Source organism: Chiloscyllium plagiosum, chromosome 36, assembly GCF_004010195.1.
Source record: "Chiloscyllium plagiosum isolate BGI_BamShark_2017 chromosome 36, ASM401019v2, whole genome shotgun sequence".
Classification (NCBI taxonomy): Eukaryota; Metazoa; Chordata; class Chondrichthyes; order Orectolobiformes; family Hemiscylliidae; genus Chiloscyllium; species Chiloscyllium plagiosum.
Window position 1 is genome coordinate 24,224,767 of NC_057745.1, and position 17,895 is coordinate 24,242,661.

The following is a 17,895-nucleotide window of genomic DNA, read 5'->3' on the forward strand; positions in this document are numbered from 1 at the left end:
TGGAGTGTCGGAGGCTGAGGGGTGACCTTTTAGAGGTTTACAAAATTATGAGGGGCATGGATAGGATAAATAGGCAAAGTCTTTTCCCTGGGGTTGGGGAGTCCAGAACTAGAGAGCATAGGTTTAGGGTGAGAGGGGAAAGATATAAAAGACCTAAGGGGCAACTTTTTCATGCAGAGGGTGGTACGTGTATGGAATGAGCTGCCAGAGGATGTGGTGGAGGCTGGTACAATTGCAACATTTAAGAGGCATTTGGATGGGTATGTGAATAGGAAGAGTTTGGAGGGATATGGGCCAGGTGCTGGCAGGTGGGACTAGATTGGGTTGAGATATCTGGTCAGCATGGATGGGTTGTACCAAAGGGTCTGTCCCCATGCTGTACATCTCTATGACTCTATGACAAATGTTAAAATCAGACCCTTTGGTAAATTCAGGATAATCAGGCACAGTCAACATGGTTTTGAGAACGATAAATTATGTTTAACCAACGTGTTGTATTCTTTGAAAAGATAATGTGTTTTCGATTAAATGGAATTATACTTAGATTTCCAGAAAATATTTGAGAAGTTTCCACAACAAAGATGATTGTGTACAATAAAAGGTTTGTAGCTTTACAAATTGGCATGGAATAAAGATTGGCTAGCCAGCAAGAAACTGTGATTGGCATAAATGTGTCATTTTCTGATGAGCAAAATGTAATGAATGGTGTGCCACAAGGATCATTGTTAGATTCTTGCCATTTTACAATTTCTATAAATAACTTTGAAGGCACTGAAGGTATGGTTCTGAAATTTGCTGACAAGACAAAAATAAATCGGAAAATAAGTGCGTAAAGGATATCAGGAAACTACATAATGATATAAATAGCTTAAGTGAATTGGTAAAGATCTTGCAAAAGGAGTATAATGTAGGAAAATGTGAAATTGTCTACTTTGGCAAGAAGAGTATAAAACTACGAATGATCTAAATGATTAGTGATTGCAGAGCTCTAAGTTGCAGAGAGATCTGGGTGTCCTAGTGCATGAATTGTAAAAGGTTAGGAACAAGTACAGCAAGTAATCAGAAAAAACTAACAATGCTATTTTTTATCACAAGCAAAAGATTAATTACAAAATTTTGGAGGTTATGCTTCAATTACACACGGCACTGGAGTACTGTGTACTGTTTTGGTCTTTATTTAAGGAAGATTATTAATGCATTAGAACAGTTCAGAGAGAGTTCATTAGGGAGATACTTAGAATGGGCAGGTTGTCTTAAGAAGAAAACTGGACAGGTTCGTCTGCTAAACAATGAACTTCAAAAGCATAAGCAGTGATTTGTTTTAAATATATAAATTCCAAAGGGATCTTGACAGTAAACACATTAAAAGAACTCTTGTAGGTTCATCAGGAACTAGTGGTCACTGTTTAAAAATCAGGAGACACTTATATAAAACATTGACAAGGAGATGTTTTTTCTCACAGAGAATTGTGAGTCTTTGAACTCTTTCTGAAAATATGGTGGAAGCTTTAAGACAGAGATAGATAGATTTTTGACAAACAAAGGGCTGAAAGTTCATGAGGTGCAGAATGAAATGTGGAGTGGTTCAATATACCACGGTCTTATTCAGGGAGCAGGTTTAACAGCAAATTGTCCTACTTTGATTTGTTTGCTTGTTTTTTTGGATGTAGTTCTTCTTTTATAAACTGTCATTTCCATTTGCTAACAGAATTTTAATTTCCTTTTGAACATTTTTCTGGTCTTTGTATAGCTCATAAGAAATATTTATGTTTTGTAAAGGAAAAATCAAAAGTATCCAGATATTCTTTGACAAACCCAATTGCAATTGTAGATTGACAAAAAAGCATGCACTATGCAAACTGGCCATAACTCATGTGTACAACTAGCTTAAGGGAATTGTGGCAGTTGTTCAGTGAAGTTATAATTAATGTAATCTGGAATCTTCAAAATGCCCCATGTCGAGTGACACGAAAGGGAATACCAGGATGAACAGTGTACCCGCAGAACCAGACTACCTGCATTTATCATTATACCACCAACAGTATTTGCTGTTCCAAGCATATCTACCAGCTGATGACTAAGGTCAAATGTCACTGCAAGCTTCAGATCAGCATGGAGCCAGTTGCAGAACACTGTCATCTGTTATAAAGATACCTCCAGGCAATCTGTCTTTATACAGGTAGCATTGACAATGTCAATGAAGGTTATAGGGGTAGGATTTGACATGGAAAGAGATGAGAAACAAGTGGTCCTGCATTTGTCACAAGATATATCTTCCACCAAATGTTCAGGTCCATTGACTTCAACAGAACCAAGCACATGGTGTGTTCTTCAGCAGGTAGCAAATTGTCTCTATGTCTATGTTGCATTTACACTCATGTTCAATTTCAACTCCGCATCACTTCTTGTAACTTTTATGTATTTGTTTTCCATGATTCAAAATATTAGTGAGCAGTCCACATTTGTACAAAAGAACTGACTGATGCCTATATCTGCAAGGCCATCACTTTTTCTTTCTATTTATTCTGTTCCCTTCAAGTAACATCAGCAAAACACAAAAACCTCAATGTTTTTGTACTGCTTCATCCTTCCAAATGTACAAGTCAACTATACGTGCATGCTCCAGCATGATAAGTGGAAGGACAACACTTTACATACATATTTGAATCATTCTCTTTGTGTATGGCATGATTACATAGGTTTCTTAAGATCTGCTGTCAGAATTGGCCCATGTTGCTATCTCCTTTTCATCTTCCAACACTGCTGACTCTGAGGATAAAGACACTGGAATGCCAAGGAGAACAACAAGGAAGAGGATTGACCTTGTGTCATGACACCAATGGGCTGAGATGCTGTGCCTTATCTTCTTTAACCCAAAGACTCACTTTACTATCTTTACACTGATTTTGCCACTGTATGGCTTCTGAACATCATTTCCTTTGCACCACATGCCCTCCAGCACAGGCTTCCAAAAATGATATCCTTATATGCAGCCATTTGCTTTTAAATGGACAGATACTTCTAAATCTCTGCTACATTCAAAGTTTTGGAATGTTACAGATAATCCAACATCCTTTACCCCATCCCTTGAGAAATTATTAGCATGGTGCCCACTCTATCCAGGGAGATCAGCATGGTTATAAGAAATCAGATGACTTAACAGTAGCTCTCATTTTCATTTGTGTAAGGCGAAGTTGGCTGCACAATGGTCCCTCTGCTCAAGAACCAGAACTTGGAAATGCCACTTTTAAATCCTATGACACAGATAACATACAATGGTCTCATCGGGATTGAGAAGATCCCTAATTCAGATGTCCAGAAAAGGCAGATCAATGAATGACCTGAGAGAAGTGAACAATCACACCTCACATCTGGATGGATATGTGAATAGGAAGGGTTTAGAGGGATATGGGTCAATGGGATTAGATCAATTTAGGATATCTGGTCGGCATGAATGAGTTGGACTGAAGGGTCTGTTTCTGTGCTGCACATGTTTATGATTCAATGACTACCCAGCGTAGACAAGATGAAAGTGACATTCAGTCCCGTCTTCAGAGAGAAAACAGGACACATCCTGGAAATATTAGCTCAAAGACACTTTTGGTTGTTCAATTAAGTCAGTTTGAATAAAAATTACAACAGGTGACTGTCACTGTTATTTGCAAACTTGCAGAAAGTGCCCATGAATAATAAATTGACAGTTTGAGAGAAGAGATGTACGAAAGCTGTAGGAAGCTGCATCCAATATTGTATAGATCGCATTGTAAATGTCATCTTGTTAAAGATATTGCAAAAAGCTGACTTATCTGTTTAGTGCTGGAGTTTGCAAGTGAACAAGCTGTGTCTTGTCAACATGTCTACTTGTCAATGTTTCTTTAATCTGGCAAGAGTCCATATTGCTGTATTCTCATCTTGTCCATTTTCTCTAGAGTTTATAATTTAACAGCTGTGCTGTAATGAGAAAAAAGGGGAAAACATTTGAAATTGGATAAATATGAGTTCAAGTGCTGTGTGTGCCAACCTTCTCCAACTTATATAATAAAATTTCAGAGTTGCAAATAAGGCTGAGCAGGCCATGAAGAGTTAGACCCAACACTGCATATCAAAGTATTACAAACAACTGGTCAAATTTCTTCACATGCAATTGGCTAATCCAATATACTATCTACCAGATATCCACATTGTGACTCCAATAAAACCTTTGGATAACCTTTTAATACATTTGATACAACAAATGTAATCTACATTCAATCTCAGAAGTTGGGCTTTTTATATAACAGAGCAATGTAGAGATGACACTCATTATTATATTTGCAAGCACTTTTAAATATGTCTACAATCCCAAAATGTCTGGACTCATGCTTACATGTCAGCTTCTTGTAGCTTCTGTGGTGTCCATTCTTTTGCTCGGCATCCATACCTAGTCAAGATCAATAGTAAACAGACTCTCATAAGTAAACATGAAGCAATTCAATAAATGACCACCATATGTGCCACTGACAAGACTGCCTGCATTTCTCCGAGTCGATAAAGTGTGGAGCTGGAAAAAGCACAACAGATCAAGCTGCATCAAAGCAGCAAGGGAGTTGATGTTTCAGGTCAGAACCTTTCATTGGTCTACATTTCCCCGAGAAAGTGGCAATAAGCACTGTCATCGATTGCCTTTCTAATCAAGTGGTTGGATGGATAATTTTGGAGGTAATAGGGAGAAAGTGCGCAATTGGAGTAAAATCACATGTGGGGTAGACTAGGTCAGAGGAGTGTGACACTGGGGGAGCAGTTGTGCTTTGACAGAACTCTGGAGGCTACCTCTGCAGTTGTGCCTGGTTTTCTATCAGGTGTCAAGAGCTATGGCTGGAAGGGATTATCCACTTGTAGTAACATAATAGACAGCCTGTGAGCTGATGACCTGGTTGGATTAAAGGCACAAAATGCTAGAAAGGGACAAATGAATTATGACTGCTGCTAGGAAACCAAGTATTGGCTTGCAATGATGCTCTACCTGTAGTCTCAGCCAAAGTGGACAATAAGGAGCTGGTGTGTTCATTTAAAATGATGATAGAGAGCATGGAGTGCAGGCAATATTGAACCAGTCTTTAAGTTTTCTTGTGGTGTGGTGGTAGAGTACCTACCTGTGAGCCAGGAGACCCAGGTCCATGTACTACCCTACTCCAGAGGCAAGTAATATCACCCCTTGACAAGGTAATTAATAAATATCTGTTGATCCAGTCAAAAGCAACTTGCAATCTTGGGGTTACCTGCAATTTAATTCAACAAAAATAACTTAGAATTATATAACCTCTTTAATGTATTGCAATAATTGTTGTAGTTAATGCTCAGAGATATGCAGAGATGACACATTCTAGGTTCTGTGTGCACTGAAACTCTCCTATGTTTAGAATGGATTTTCCAGACTTACAGCAGCTGATTTAGTTCAGTCTTTCTCCCTTAGTGACCACGATAAGGCTTAACTAATCATATACAGTGAATAGTGAACACTCAGCAAATATGCACAATCAAATTGCAATACCATATATAATATTTATATTAATAATAATGTACTAATGAATAATTTAACAAACTAACACTAATAAATTTCACAGTAGCAAATAGAAAGAGAAGTCCACGATGAACTAGTTAAGACAGCTAAAGTTTAAGGATCTGAAGCAGGAGTTGATTTCTTCATAGAATCTCTACAGCATGGAAACAGGCCATCAAGCCCACACCAACTCTCCGAAGAGTATCCCAACCAGACTTATCCCACCGCACCTTATAACTTTGCATTTCCTATGGCTAATCTGCCTAGCCTGCATATCCCTGGACATTATGGGCAGTTTAGAATGGCTAACCCACACATCTTTGTTCTGTAGGAGGAAACCAGAGCAGACCCACACAGATAGGGGGAGAATACTCAAACTTCACACACGGTGGCCTTAGAGTAGAATCAAACCTAGGTCCCTGGCATCGTGAGATAGCAGTGTTAACCACTTAGCCATGTGAATTTGCATGTATTAGAGGGACAGAAAAGAGGCCATAGAGTCATAAAGATTTTACAGCATGAAAAGAGGCCCTTCAGCCCACTCTGTTTGCACCAGTAATCAAACATCCATCTATTCTAAATCCATTTTCCAGCAATTGGTCTGCAGCCTTGTATGCTATGCTATTTCATGTATACATCCAGATACTTTTTAAATGACCTGAAGGTTCCTACCTCCACCATCCTTCTCCGTAGTCAGTTCCAGACATGCACAGTCCTCAAGTTGAAATCAACTTGCCTCAAATCTCTTCTAAACTTCTGCTACTTAACTCAAAATTGTGCCTCTTGGTTACTGACCCCTCTATAAAGGGGAAACATTTCTACCCTGTCTATGCCCATCAGAACTTCACCTCAATAAACTCATTTTTCTGATGCAGCTCTGGGTCAGGAGCTCACCTTGAGATCAAGCATGATCCCAGTGTTGCAAACAGACTATTTACACTTCAGAAGCTGCCCGGAGGAGAGGGAATGTTTTATTTTTTTCCATTCACAGGATGAGGGCATCACTGGGAAGGTCAGCATTTATTGCCCATCCCTAATTGGCCAGAGGATTCCTGGGTTGGGAATCACATGTAGACAGATCATGTAAGGATAACAATTTCCTTCCCTAATGGGCATTAGTGAACTAGATGTTTTTTTTTCCCCAAGAATGAATTCATGGTCTTAATACGGATTTTTTTAAAAAATTGAATTCAAATTCTACCATCTGCCATGGCAGGATTTGAACCCAAGTCCCCAGAACATTTCCCCTACATTAACAGTTCGGCAATAATATAACTAACTTATTGCCTCCCCTTGACTCTCTTTGGGGATATCTCATAATACATCCTGGAACAGAGAAACTAAGGACCAGTTTGACCATGACCATCGTCGGTAGTGCTGTTCTTTCAGTAGATCAAAGCTGAGGTTGTAATAGATGACAAAGCTTGGTGATTTCGTCCTTTATTGGTAAAACGCTGGTGCAGTGGTAACATCACTGAACTTGTCATCTGGAACCCCAGGTTCACGTTCTGGGGGCATGAGTTCAAAATCCCACCATGGCAGGTGGTGTAATTTAAACTCATTAAAGAAATGGCAACCACTGTCAATTGTCATTCAAAAAAATTGATCACTAAGGTCCTTTAGGGAAGGAAAATTCTTCCCTGGTCTTGTTTATATGTGATTCTTGGTCCATAGCAATGTAGTTGGCTCTTAATTGCCCTCTGGAAAAAGTAGGGATGAACAACAAATACCCATCTAGTCAGCGATGCCAACATCCTATAAACAAATAAAGAAATGATGCCACCTGTGACATTGTTCTGTGTGAAGTTTGGGGAGGAGAAATGTCACCTGAAGATCAACAATGAGTGCTGCACAGTGCCTTCCTAACCCTTTGCTCCCAAAGCCTTCTCCTCCCTTCTGTTTTCCAAACTGGTCTTCCTTATCTCCCAAAGATGGACCTAAAAATTCACATGTATCTGCTCTCTAACTGCATTGAAGACAACCTAATGCAGTCTGGATCTAATGGAACATTGAAGCAAAAGTCAGAAGTAATTGTCAAGGTTTGCAAATGGAAAATGTCATTTTCATTTAAATTGCATATTTTATGACCACCATTCATTGCATTTTACCACCAATGAAGCATTTTTTTCAACTGTAGTCACTGTTGTAACATAGGAAATATATTAGCCAATTTAAGCACAGCAAGATTCTGAAAGCAGCAATGTGATAATTATCAGATAATCTGTTTTAGTGATGTCGATTGAAAGATAAACATTGGTAGTACACCAGAAGTAATGTCTTCTTTAACATAATGCCATGGCATCTTCTACATCTATGTGAGTCTATTAGGCCTCAGTTTAACATTTTTTGAAAGATTGCACTTCCAGCAGTGCAATAACCTCTCAGTATTGTGCATGGAGTATCAACCTCAGCCTTTTTTGTACTCAAGTCATGGAGTAGAATTTAAATGTACAACCTTTTGACTTGGAGGCTAGATACTAACAACTGAGTCAAAACTGACACTTTAGTAGTCCTAATGATGCCCAGACTTAATGACCAGCAGTGTAAAAAAGAAAAATCAGCAACAATCCCCTGTGTAATGAAGAAGCTCTACAAATAACACTGCCAAAGGGTACTTGCTATTTATTCACAGCATGAGTTACTCAGTGAGTTAACCACATGGCAAGTCATGCACCGGTGCAGCCAATTTCACAACAAGTTCTACAACAAGTGCATGGACCCTTACATAAGCATTAAATCAAGATTCCTGAATAGGACCGTGCACAAATATCTTGTATGCTGACAAACATGATGAAAAGACCTCACTCTCTATTTGAATGGAATTTTCTGAGCTTGCTTCAGCTTCTCTCCAGGCAAGGTATAGACCCTGTAAAACAAAACCCATAGCAACAGAGTTTGAGATCTAGTTTCCTACAATTGCTTTAAGCGGTGGTAATAAACTCTGACAGCTACTATCATATTGTCCATGTCACCCGTTGCTCCAACTATCTGATTTGAGTTTTTACTGTATCATTCCATGTATAACAATATATAACTTCTTGCACAGAACTGCAAAAATTGCTTGAACAATAATATTAAGAACAAAGAGCAAAGCCTTTTGATTCATTGCTCTCTAAGTTATGCTCTGCTTTTATTTTTAACATGTTATATTCAAACAATGGTTAATCCAGTCGACAGATAAATGTGACTATTTTTTCTGCTTCTTGTCAAATATTTAATGAAGTGCGTAAATTAGAACTGGATGAAAAATGTACTTTCTGCCACAAGTATTTTACAGATTTAATAGTCTATACCTCTTGCCTGGGTAGAAGCTGAAGCAAGCTCAGAAAATTCCATTCAAATAGAGAGTGAGGTCTTTTCATCATCAATACCACTTCAATACCAGATAATAGGCCATTAGAGCTCCTGTATGATTGTTGCATTACAAAGCTGTTGGAGAATGTTGCAAGCTTGCAGCTGTAACATAATGGAGATCAAAATCCATTCATACTTATCATTATTAAAAGAGGTGTGAAATTATTCAAATATTAGGAAAGATGCTTTACCTTCTGGAGTGTTATTCATTCATCATGAGTACATCGTGTATGATATATTGCAAAACTGCCTGAGAGAAACATTTTCAAAGCTAGTTGATGGCATCAAATTTTTCTATATCTAACAAAGGCAACTGTTTGAAATTGTCTTGCATAAGAACTGAAATATAAATGCAGTTTGTCTTATTCTATCTGTAGGCAAAGTGATAGGACAACTCGCAGAATAACATTGCTGAACTAATTTTCTTCCATCTGTGGAAATGGAGGTCACTTTAATCTGACCCAATGGAGGGTAATCAGATGGATTTTAGTTGGACATCCATTTCACATCTTGCCTAATTTTACTGTCAATTGACCTCAATGGAAGTCAGATATATTAGGGTAAAATTGCATTCAATAATAATTTTGCTGACCAGCATCTCCCCTCTTTAAATAACAAGCCTTGTTCTGGAGTCCTTTAACTTATTAAGAAGGAAGCAGGAAGGATCCGGCTATAATATTCTCTACTCCATGTCTCTTTATTCTGCCACTGATGCTGCCTCACTCCCCTTTTCTATACTCTTCCCTTCTCCTTCCCAACATGCCTCTTCTGAAGCCATGTGACCTTGTTGTGTTTCTTTTGTTTTTCCAGATGTCTGAATGAACAACCTGCCATGAAATGAACAATCAATATACAAAAATATTGATAGCACCAATGATTTTGACACGAGGACAATAAATAGTGAATTAAGACTCAGTCAACAATTTCGTATTGAATCTTCTTCAGAGTCTATTTACGAGTATTGTCTTCTGAAACTCTTGGAATTGCACAAAAGTTTTGAATGATACTAACTAGAATATTTCAATGTTGGTGGATTTTTGGTGCTTTTTTCACACTTGTCCCTTTAGTAATAAGAATACAGAATTATTTCACCCACAAGAAGTAGTAATAATCTTTGTCATTGTTACTACTGGTGGAGGTTAAGAAAAAATCATATGTTCTTCATTGCTATTAGAGTATAAGGGAGCAGCACATTAACTGCGCCCAAGACTATATACCTTCAATGGAATACTAACAATATCGCACCGGCCAAAGTTTAGTAACACACAAACATGAGTGAATAGCAGGAGTCAGGGAATCAAGCCCTTGACTCTACTCCACCATTTAACAAAATTATGGATGTTTGGATTTTAACTTTAAATCCACAATCCCACTACTTGTCAACTTGTCCCTTTGCTTACCAAGAATGTATCCACTTCTGCCTTAATAATATTTGAAACGTTAGCTTCCATGACATTTTTAACAAGAAAATTCCAGATTCTTGATCCCAAAAATTCACCTCAGTTGTCTTAAATAGGCAATCCCTTACGTTTAAACTGTGACCCCTAGTTCTAAATTTTCACATAATCTTACATCCACTCCACAATGACCCTTTTAAACCCCTGTGTTTGTATCAAATCACCCCTTACACTTCTAAACTCTAGCAGATAGAGGCCTAAACTGTCCAGCCCTTCCTCTGGTAAATCTTCTCTGAACTGTTTCCAATGCAGTTCCATCCTTACTTAAATAAAGTAACTAATACTGTATGCAGTACTCCAGATAGCTCACTAGTGCCCTATGACACAGGACACTGAAACCTAATCTCTCCACTTTGTATTCAATACCCCTTGCAATAAATGGTAGCGTTGTATTTGCTTTCCCAGTCATTTTTACATGCATTACTCAGCTTTTGTGATTCATATACTTGCACACACAGCTCCCTCAGCATCCCAGAGCTCTGCACTATGTTAACATTTAGATAATATGCTTTTCTATTCTTCCTCCCAAAATTAACAATTTTGCATTCTCTCACATTTTATTTCATTTGCCAAATCTTTGTTCACACACTTAAATAATTAATAATTTTTTGCAGCTTTCTGATGTCCCCTTTGAAACGTAGTTTCCGATCTACCTTTGTGTCATTTATAAATTTGGCACCTACCATTCTTTTATCCAAGGTATTCACAGAAGTTGTAAAAGGTTGAGATCCCAGTAGCAATCCCAGCAGCATATCATTGCTAACCAGAAATGAGCCATTTATCCCTAATACGTTTCCTGCTAATTAGCCAATCTTCTGTCTATGCCAGTGTGTTACTCTATACCATGAGCTTTTAGATTCCACAACAAACTTTTATGTGGTACCTTATGAAATGCCTTTTGAAAATCTAAGTACAGTACATCCACCAGCTCCTGACTATCCACAGCACGTGTTACTTCCTCAAAGAGCTCAAATAGATTGTTTGACATGATTTCCCTTAACACCAAACCAACATTATTTTCTTTCAATCAAGGCTTCTAATAAGCTTTGATCCATGGAAATTTGGTACACTTTCTTCAGGGCTAACAAGTTATTTAATTCAGCTACAGAAGGAAAAAATGCCACATTACTTAAAATGCACTGGAGGAGTAGAAGCAAACTTTTCTCTCAAAGGCAAAAGAACCTTTCTGTTACAAGCTGAAATCCTTTGATATATTAATTAAAATATTTCAGTCGTGTATTTTATTTTATATTAATATTTAAAAGATATTTTAAATAACATTGTTTCCATATTGCATATGATAAATAGTTTTTAGTCTTTAGTGTTTAACTTAAATTATAATTTAAATTTAAATTTAAGTTAAAAACTAAAGACTAAAATTTAAATTATAATTTCTTCAATTATTAAATTACCTGACCAAATATTGTTCTCAAGTGAAATCTATAGTTCTTAGCCCTCTGATAACTATTATTGTGATTTGCTGCCTTACAATTTTATCTCTTTTTTTCTCCTGAGACTTTGACTCTTTACTGGGCTACAATTCTGTGGGTGCTAACCACCACTTGGAACCTACACCATGCACCTATTATTCATCTGTGAGGCTATGGTGGTAAATATTGGCAGGCTATTACTGTATATCATCAGCATCATTGCCAACCTTGATCCTGCCTTTAACTGATCTTCACTCACAGACACTTCAAACAGCCAGCATTGAATAGGTGCTGGGAGGCTGCCAATCATTCCTTTCCCAGAGCCAATTGCAGCAACCTTACTGCTGCCTTAGCTCAGTTGGGCTAACCTATTATTGAGCATGTTACATCGGCCCTTCCTTGCCTGTGCTATATACTTAGCCATTGAAAGGAAATCAAGAAAGACTTTCATTTTAAGAATGCTTTTCAAAACTGTGGGTTGGTTTCAAGTACTTTAAGAGCAATGACATACTTTTGAAGTGTAGTTACTGTTGTAATACAGCAGCCAATTTTTGAACAGCAAGTTCCCGCAAACAACTTATCACGAAATCACCATCATTGCAGTGCAGAATCAGGCCATTGGGCCATTTGCATTCATGCCAAATCTTCAACATAGCATTGTGACTTAGTGCCATTATCCTGCCTTTTCTCCATACCTTTGTGCATTGTTTCCATTCAAATAATCATTCAATGCCCTGTTGAATGCCTCAATTGACTCTACCTCCAACACATTTCCAGACCCAAACCACTTGTTATGTGAAACAGTTTTATTTTGCACATTACAGACCTCCTCTTAGCCTTCTCTCCAAGAAAAACAGACCCAACTTCTCCAATCAACCTCATAACTGAAGTTTCTCATCCCTGGAACTACTCTTTGTCACACTCTCCAATTCATTCACAACCTCCTTGTGGTGTGGCACCCTGAAATGTACACAATACTCCAGCTGAGGGCTAACAAGTGTCTTGTATAAGTTCTGTACAGTATCCTTACTCTTATACTTGATGCCTTATTTAATAAAACCTAGGACACTGGATTCTTTATTTACTGCTCTCTCTACCTGTCCTGCCACCTTCAGTGAATCGGGTACTAAACATTTAGTTGCTTCTGCTTCTGTACTCCCTTAAGTACTCTTGCTCCTATTTTCTACTGTCCCTCCATGTTTTTCCTGACAAGGTGCATTACTTCACATTTCTCCATATTGAAACTCATTTGCACCCAGCTGTTTTCACTACCAACCTTTCTATGTCGTTTTGAAGTTCTGCATTGTTCTGCCCACAGTTTGTAATGTTCCCAAGCTTTCTGTCATCTGCAAACTTTGAAATATCCCCCTGTGCACCATGTTCTCGACCACTAATGTATATCAAGAAAAGCAAGGGTCATAATACCTACCCTTGGGGAGCTTTACAGTTGAAATAATGATTAGACAATCTGTTTTACTGTTGCTGGTTTGGAGAAAAAAATTGATCAAGACACCATGGAGAACACCGACACTCTTGCTCAACTAGCACTATGGGAACTTTTACATCCACTTAACTGTGTAGATTGGTTCTTGATTTAATGACTAATCTAAAAGACAGAATTGCTGATAGTGCACAGTGCTAGAGTGCCAGCTTAGCTTATGTGCTCAAATTTATGGAGTGGTACTACAGACAGAAATGTTCTACGTTAGAGACACAATTGTCAGCAATTGTGCCAACACTGGCATCTAACTATCATGTAATTCTGTGCAATGTCAACATAGTGGATAAGTGTTGGAAACGTGTAGGATTACAGCACATAATAAGTCTTGGAAGCATAATATTGGACAACATCTGCATGTTGTCCATCGGTTGTAATATTAGGGTGCAGTCCCTGTGCAGTAGTTTAGCTCATTGTTGTAGGATTACATGGTATTTCACAGGAAGAACAAGGCATTGTTCTGTGCAGTATTCTCACACTAATCAAGACCACTGACATCAGATGATATTGTCATCCACAACATTGCTGGTCATGGGAAATTGCTGGTGTATAAAGAAAAAACTAACTTTGATTTGTGCAGCATCTTTTACAGCATACCGTACGATGAGGTTAGGAACAGGAGAAGAAAGGTCGCTCTGCTTGGAGGTTTTTATAGGCCTCTACAGAGTTTCAGGGAGGTGGAAGAGAGGATTGGCAAAATTATTCTGGGTAGGAGTGAAAGGAACAGGATGGTCATTATGGGGAACTTTAACTTCCCCAACATTGACTGGAAATGCTGTAACTCTAGTACATCGGATGGATCAGTTTTTGTCCAATGTGTACAGGAGGATTTCCTGACACAGTAGGTCCAAGGGCCAAAAGAGGGGAGGCCACACTGGATCTGGTGCTTGGTCATGAACTAGGCCAGGTGTTTGATTTAGTTGTAGGTGAGCACTTTGGAGAGAGTGGCCATAATTCAGTTACGATTAGTTTAGCGATGGAAAGGGATAGGTACATGCCACAGGTCAAGAGTTATCGATGGGGCAAGGGCAATTATAATGTGATTAGGCAAGAATTTAGGATGCATAGAATGGGGTAGCAAAATGCTGGGAATGCAGACAATGGAAATGTGTAGGTTTAAGGAACAGATATTGCGTGTCTTTGATAGGTATGTCCCTGTGAGGCAGGGAGGAAGTGATAAGGTAAGGGAACCGTGGTTTAGGACAGAAATTGCATCTATTGTTAAGCAGAAGAAGGAGGCTTATGTGTTGATGAGGCAAGATGGTTCAGAGGAGGTGATGAAGAGTTACAGATCAGCTAGGAAGGATTTAAAGAGAGAATTAAGAAGAGCAAAGAGAGGACATGAGCAGTCTTTAGCAAATAGAATAAAGGAGAACCCAAAAGCTTTCTATAGGTATGTGAGGAATAAAAGGACGACTAGGGTAGGAATAGGGCCAGTCAAAGACAGAAGTGGGAATTTGAGATCGGAGAGGTGCTAAATGAACATTTCTCATCGGTTTTCACTCAGGAAAAGGAGAATATTGTTGAGGAGAAGAATGAGGTACGAGATATTAAACTAGAAAGGATTGAGATCAGTTACAAACAGGTGTTATCAATTCTAGAAAGAGTGAAAGTAGACAAGTCCCCTGGGCCGGATGGGATTTATCCGAGGATTCTCTGGGAAGCTAGGGAGGAGATAGCAGAGCCTTTGGCTTTGATATTTGAGTCATCATTGTCTACACGTTTAGTAACAGAGGACTGCAAATGTTGTACCCTTGTTCCAGAAGGGTAGTAGAGATGACCCAGGTAATTATAGACCAGTGAGTCTTACTTCTATTGTAGGAAAGGTTTTGGAAAGGATTATAAGAGATAAGATTTATAATCATCTAGCAAGCAACAATTTGATTTCAGATAGTCAACATGATTTAATCAAGGGCAGGTCGTGTCTCGCAAACCTCATTAAGTTTTTTGAGAAGGTGACCAAGCATGTGAATGAGGGTAGGGCAATTGACGTGGTATACATGGATTTCAGTAAAGCCTTTGATAAGGTTCCACATGGTAGGCTGTTGGAGAAAATGCAGAGGCATGGAATTGAGGGTGATTTAGCAGCTTGAATTAGAAACTGGCTTTCTGGAAGAAGGCAGCAAATGTTGTTGATAGAAAATATTCAGCCTGGATTCCGGTTACTAGTGGTGTGCCACAAGGATCTGTTTGGGACCATGCTGTTTGTTATTTTTATAAATGACTTAGATGCAGGCATATGTGGATAGATTAGTAAATTTGCAGGTGACACTAAAGTTGGTGGAGTAGTGGACAGTTTGGAGAATGTTACAGGTTGCAGGGGGACTTGGATAAATTGCAAAATTGGGCTGACAGGTGGCAAATGGGAGTTCAATGCAGCTAAATGTGAGGTGATGCACTTTGGGAAGAATAACAGGAAGGCAGACTACTGGGTCAATGGAAAGATTCTTGGTAGTGTGGATGTGCAGAAGGATCTTGGAGTCTATGTACATTTATCCCTGAAAGTTGCTACCCAGGTTGATAGTGCTGTTAAGAAAGCATACGGTGTGTTAGGTTTCATTGGTAGAGGGATTGAGTTCCGGAGCCGCAATATCATGCTGCAACTATACAAAGTGCTAGTGCGGCCACACTTGGAATATTGTGTACAGTTCTGGTCGCCATATTTCGGAAAGGATGTGGAAGCATTGGAAAAGGTGCAGAGGATACTTACCAGAATGTTGCCTGGTCTGAGGGTAAGGTCTTATGAGGAAAGGCTGAGAGACTTGGATCTGTTCTCATTGGAAAGAAGAAGGCTAAGAGGGGATTTGATAGAGACGTACAAGATGATTGGAGGAGTAGATAGGGTAGACAGTGAAAGTCTTTTTCCTAGGATGATGATGTCAACTTGTACGAGGGGGCATAAATACAAATTGAGGGGTGATAGATTTAAGACACATGTCAGAGGCAGGTAGTGGTAAGGGCGTGGAATGCCCTTCCTGCCAATGTAGTCAACTCAGCCACATTTAAACAATCCTTGGATAACACATGGATGATGATGGGATAGTGTAGGGGACGAGCTGAGAATAGTTCACAGGTCAGTGCAACATCGAGGGCCGAAGAGCCTGTTCTGCACTGTATTGTTGTATGTTCTATGTTCTTTACAAGGATATCCCAAAATGCTTTGCAATCAAGGAAATACTTTAAAAGTGTACCCATTGTTTTAAAGTGTGCCATATTTGTCCACTACATGACAAACATTACTGTGATATTATGGAGAAAGTTCCCAGTGGTGCCAACCTTTCAGGTGTATTGCTGCACTATTGACAGTCAAGATTTCAGCTGCCCAGGTCCTATGACCTGAATTTCCATCTTTTAACCTCTCTACATTTCTACCTGTCTCTTATCCTTTAAATGTTTCTTAAACTTTTTTTTTGTTAACTTGTTATAATATTTCATTATGTGTCATTGTGTCAATTTAGCAATGCTTTGGGGGTATTTAACTATATTAAAAAGTCCTACATAAATGTAAATTTTTATTGTTGCTGATGTCTTGAAGTATAAAATCACTTCTAGCTTACATAATTTACAATATAAACTATACTGGTTAGACAGTGAAACGCTATGAGACTACACTACCTGCTTAAAATATCAATCAGCTATTTGACAAGATATATTGCCAAATGATAATGCTTCTTTTAGTTGTTCAGATGACTGTTGCACTGACCAGATTAACTATTTGGTATGCTGGAAATTATGTGATTTCTTAAAATAGGGACACTCAAAAGATTTTCATTATTTATAAATTGCACAATTGTGGAGAACAAGGAGGCTGTCTCTTTTGTTTTTGAAAAAAAAATGACTAAATTGGTTGTCATTTTCTGACAGCGTAGCTTGTAGGATCAGTTCCTTAAGAGTCTACTCGTGAAAGTTTGTTGCAGCAGAAGCTCTGTTTAGTCCAGTATATTTTTTTTCTCCAAAATCTGAATTCATCATAATTAAATTGCTGAAAACGATCCTCATTTGGTGACACAATTACATCATTCCAGTCAGCCTGATACAAACAGGACAGTGTAGTAAGTTGACAGTATCCCTTTAATTCAGCTGCACATTCATATCAAAGTTTCATACTCTAACAGTTATCAATGAAGTGTGTTCTTTCCACTATAGGCATGTATCTTCCTATTATTACTGTTGCAGATGACGACTAGTTTGCAAAATTAAATATTGTAATCATGATTCACAGCTGCTGATGATACTTTGAAGTCAGTCACTTCTGTGTGCTTCAGTCATCTTCATTCCTGGAACACAGCCTAATTAGTTGAATTACATTCTTCAGCTATTATTTTGACCACAAAACAACGCTAAAGTTCATCCCTTTGCCATGAACCAGTGTGAGATTTTGCCAAAGTTTGAAAGTAATCACTGGGCAGAGAGAGCACCACATATTAGAACAAACCATGCAGTAAATACTCTTCTTGATAAACATGTAGCAAGTGATGTCACCCTGAGTTCTTCTATCCAAAACCACAGTTCCAAACACAACAATGACAGTCTCTGATAATGAAAAGGAGCAGTACAATATGGAGCTTATCTAATACATAATGTCATTGTTCATGCATGTGTCACCTGTGGAATGTT

At 38.4% G+C, this 17,895-nt stretch overlaps 1 long non-coding RNA gene across 2 annotated transcripts in view; it reads left to right on the forward strand.

The window, feature by feature from the left end:
* The window catches only part of LOC122541046, a 59,927-nt gene that overhangs the window by 19,758 nt on the left and 22,274 nt on the right, over window positions 1-17,895 (forward strand). Inside the window, exon 4 of one of the 2 annotated variants that reach the window (XR_006309496.1) lies at window positions 9,704-9,783. The exons of the other annotated variant lie outside the window; for it this stretch is intronic. This is a non-coding gene — a long non-coding RNA (uncharacterized LOC122541046). Of the gene's footprint in view, window positions 1-9,703; window positions 9,784-17,895 lie in introns of those variants that run through there. 2 annotated transcript variants of the gene reach the window in all.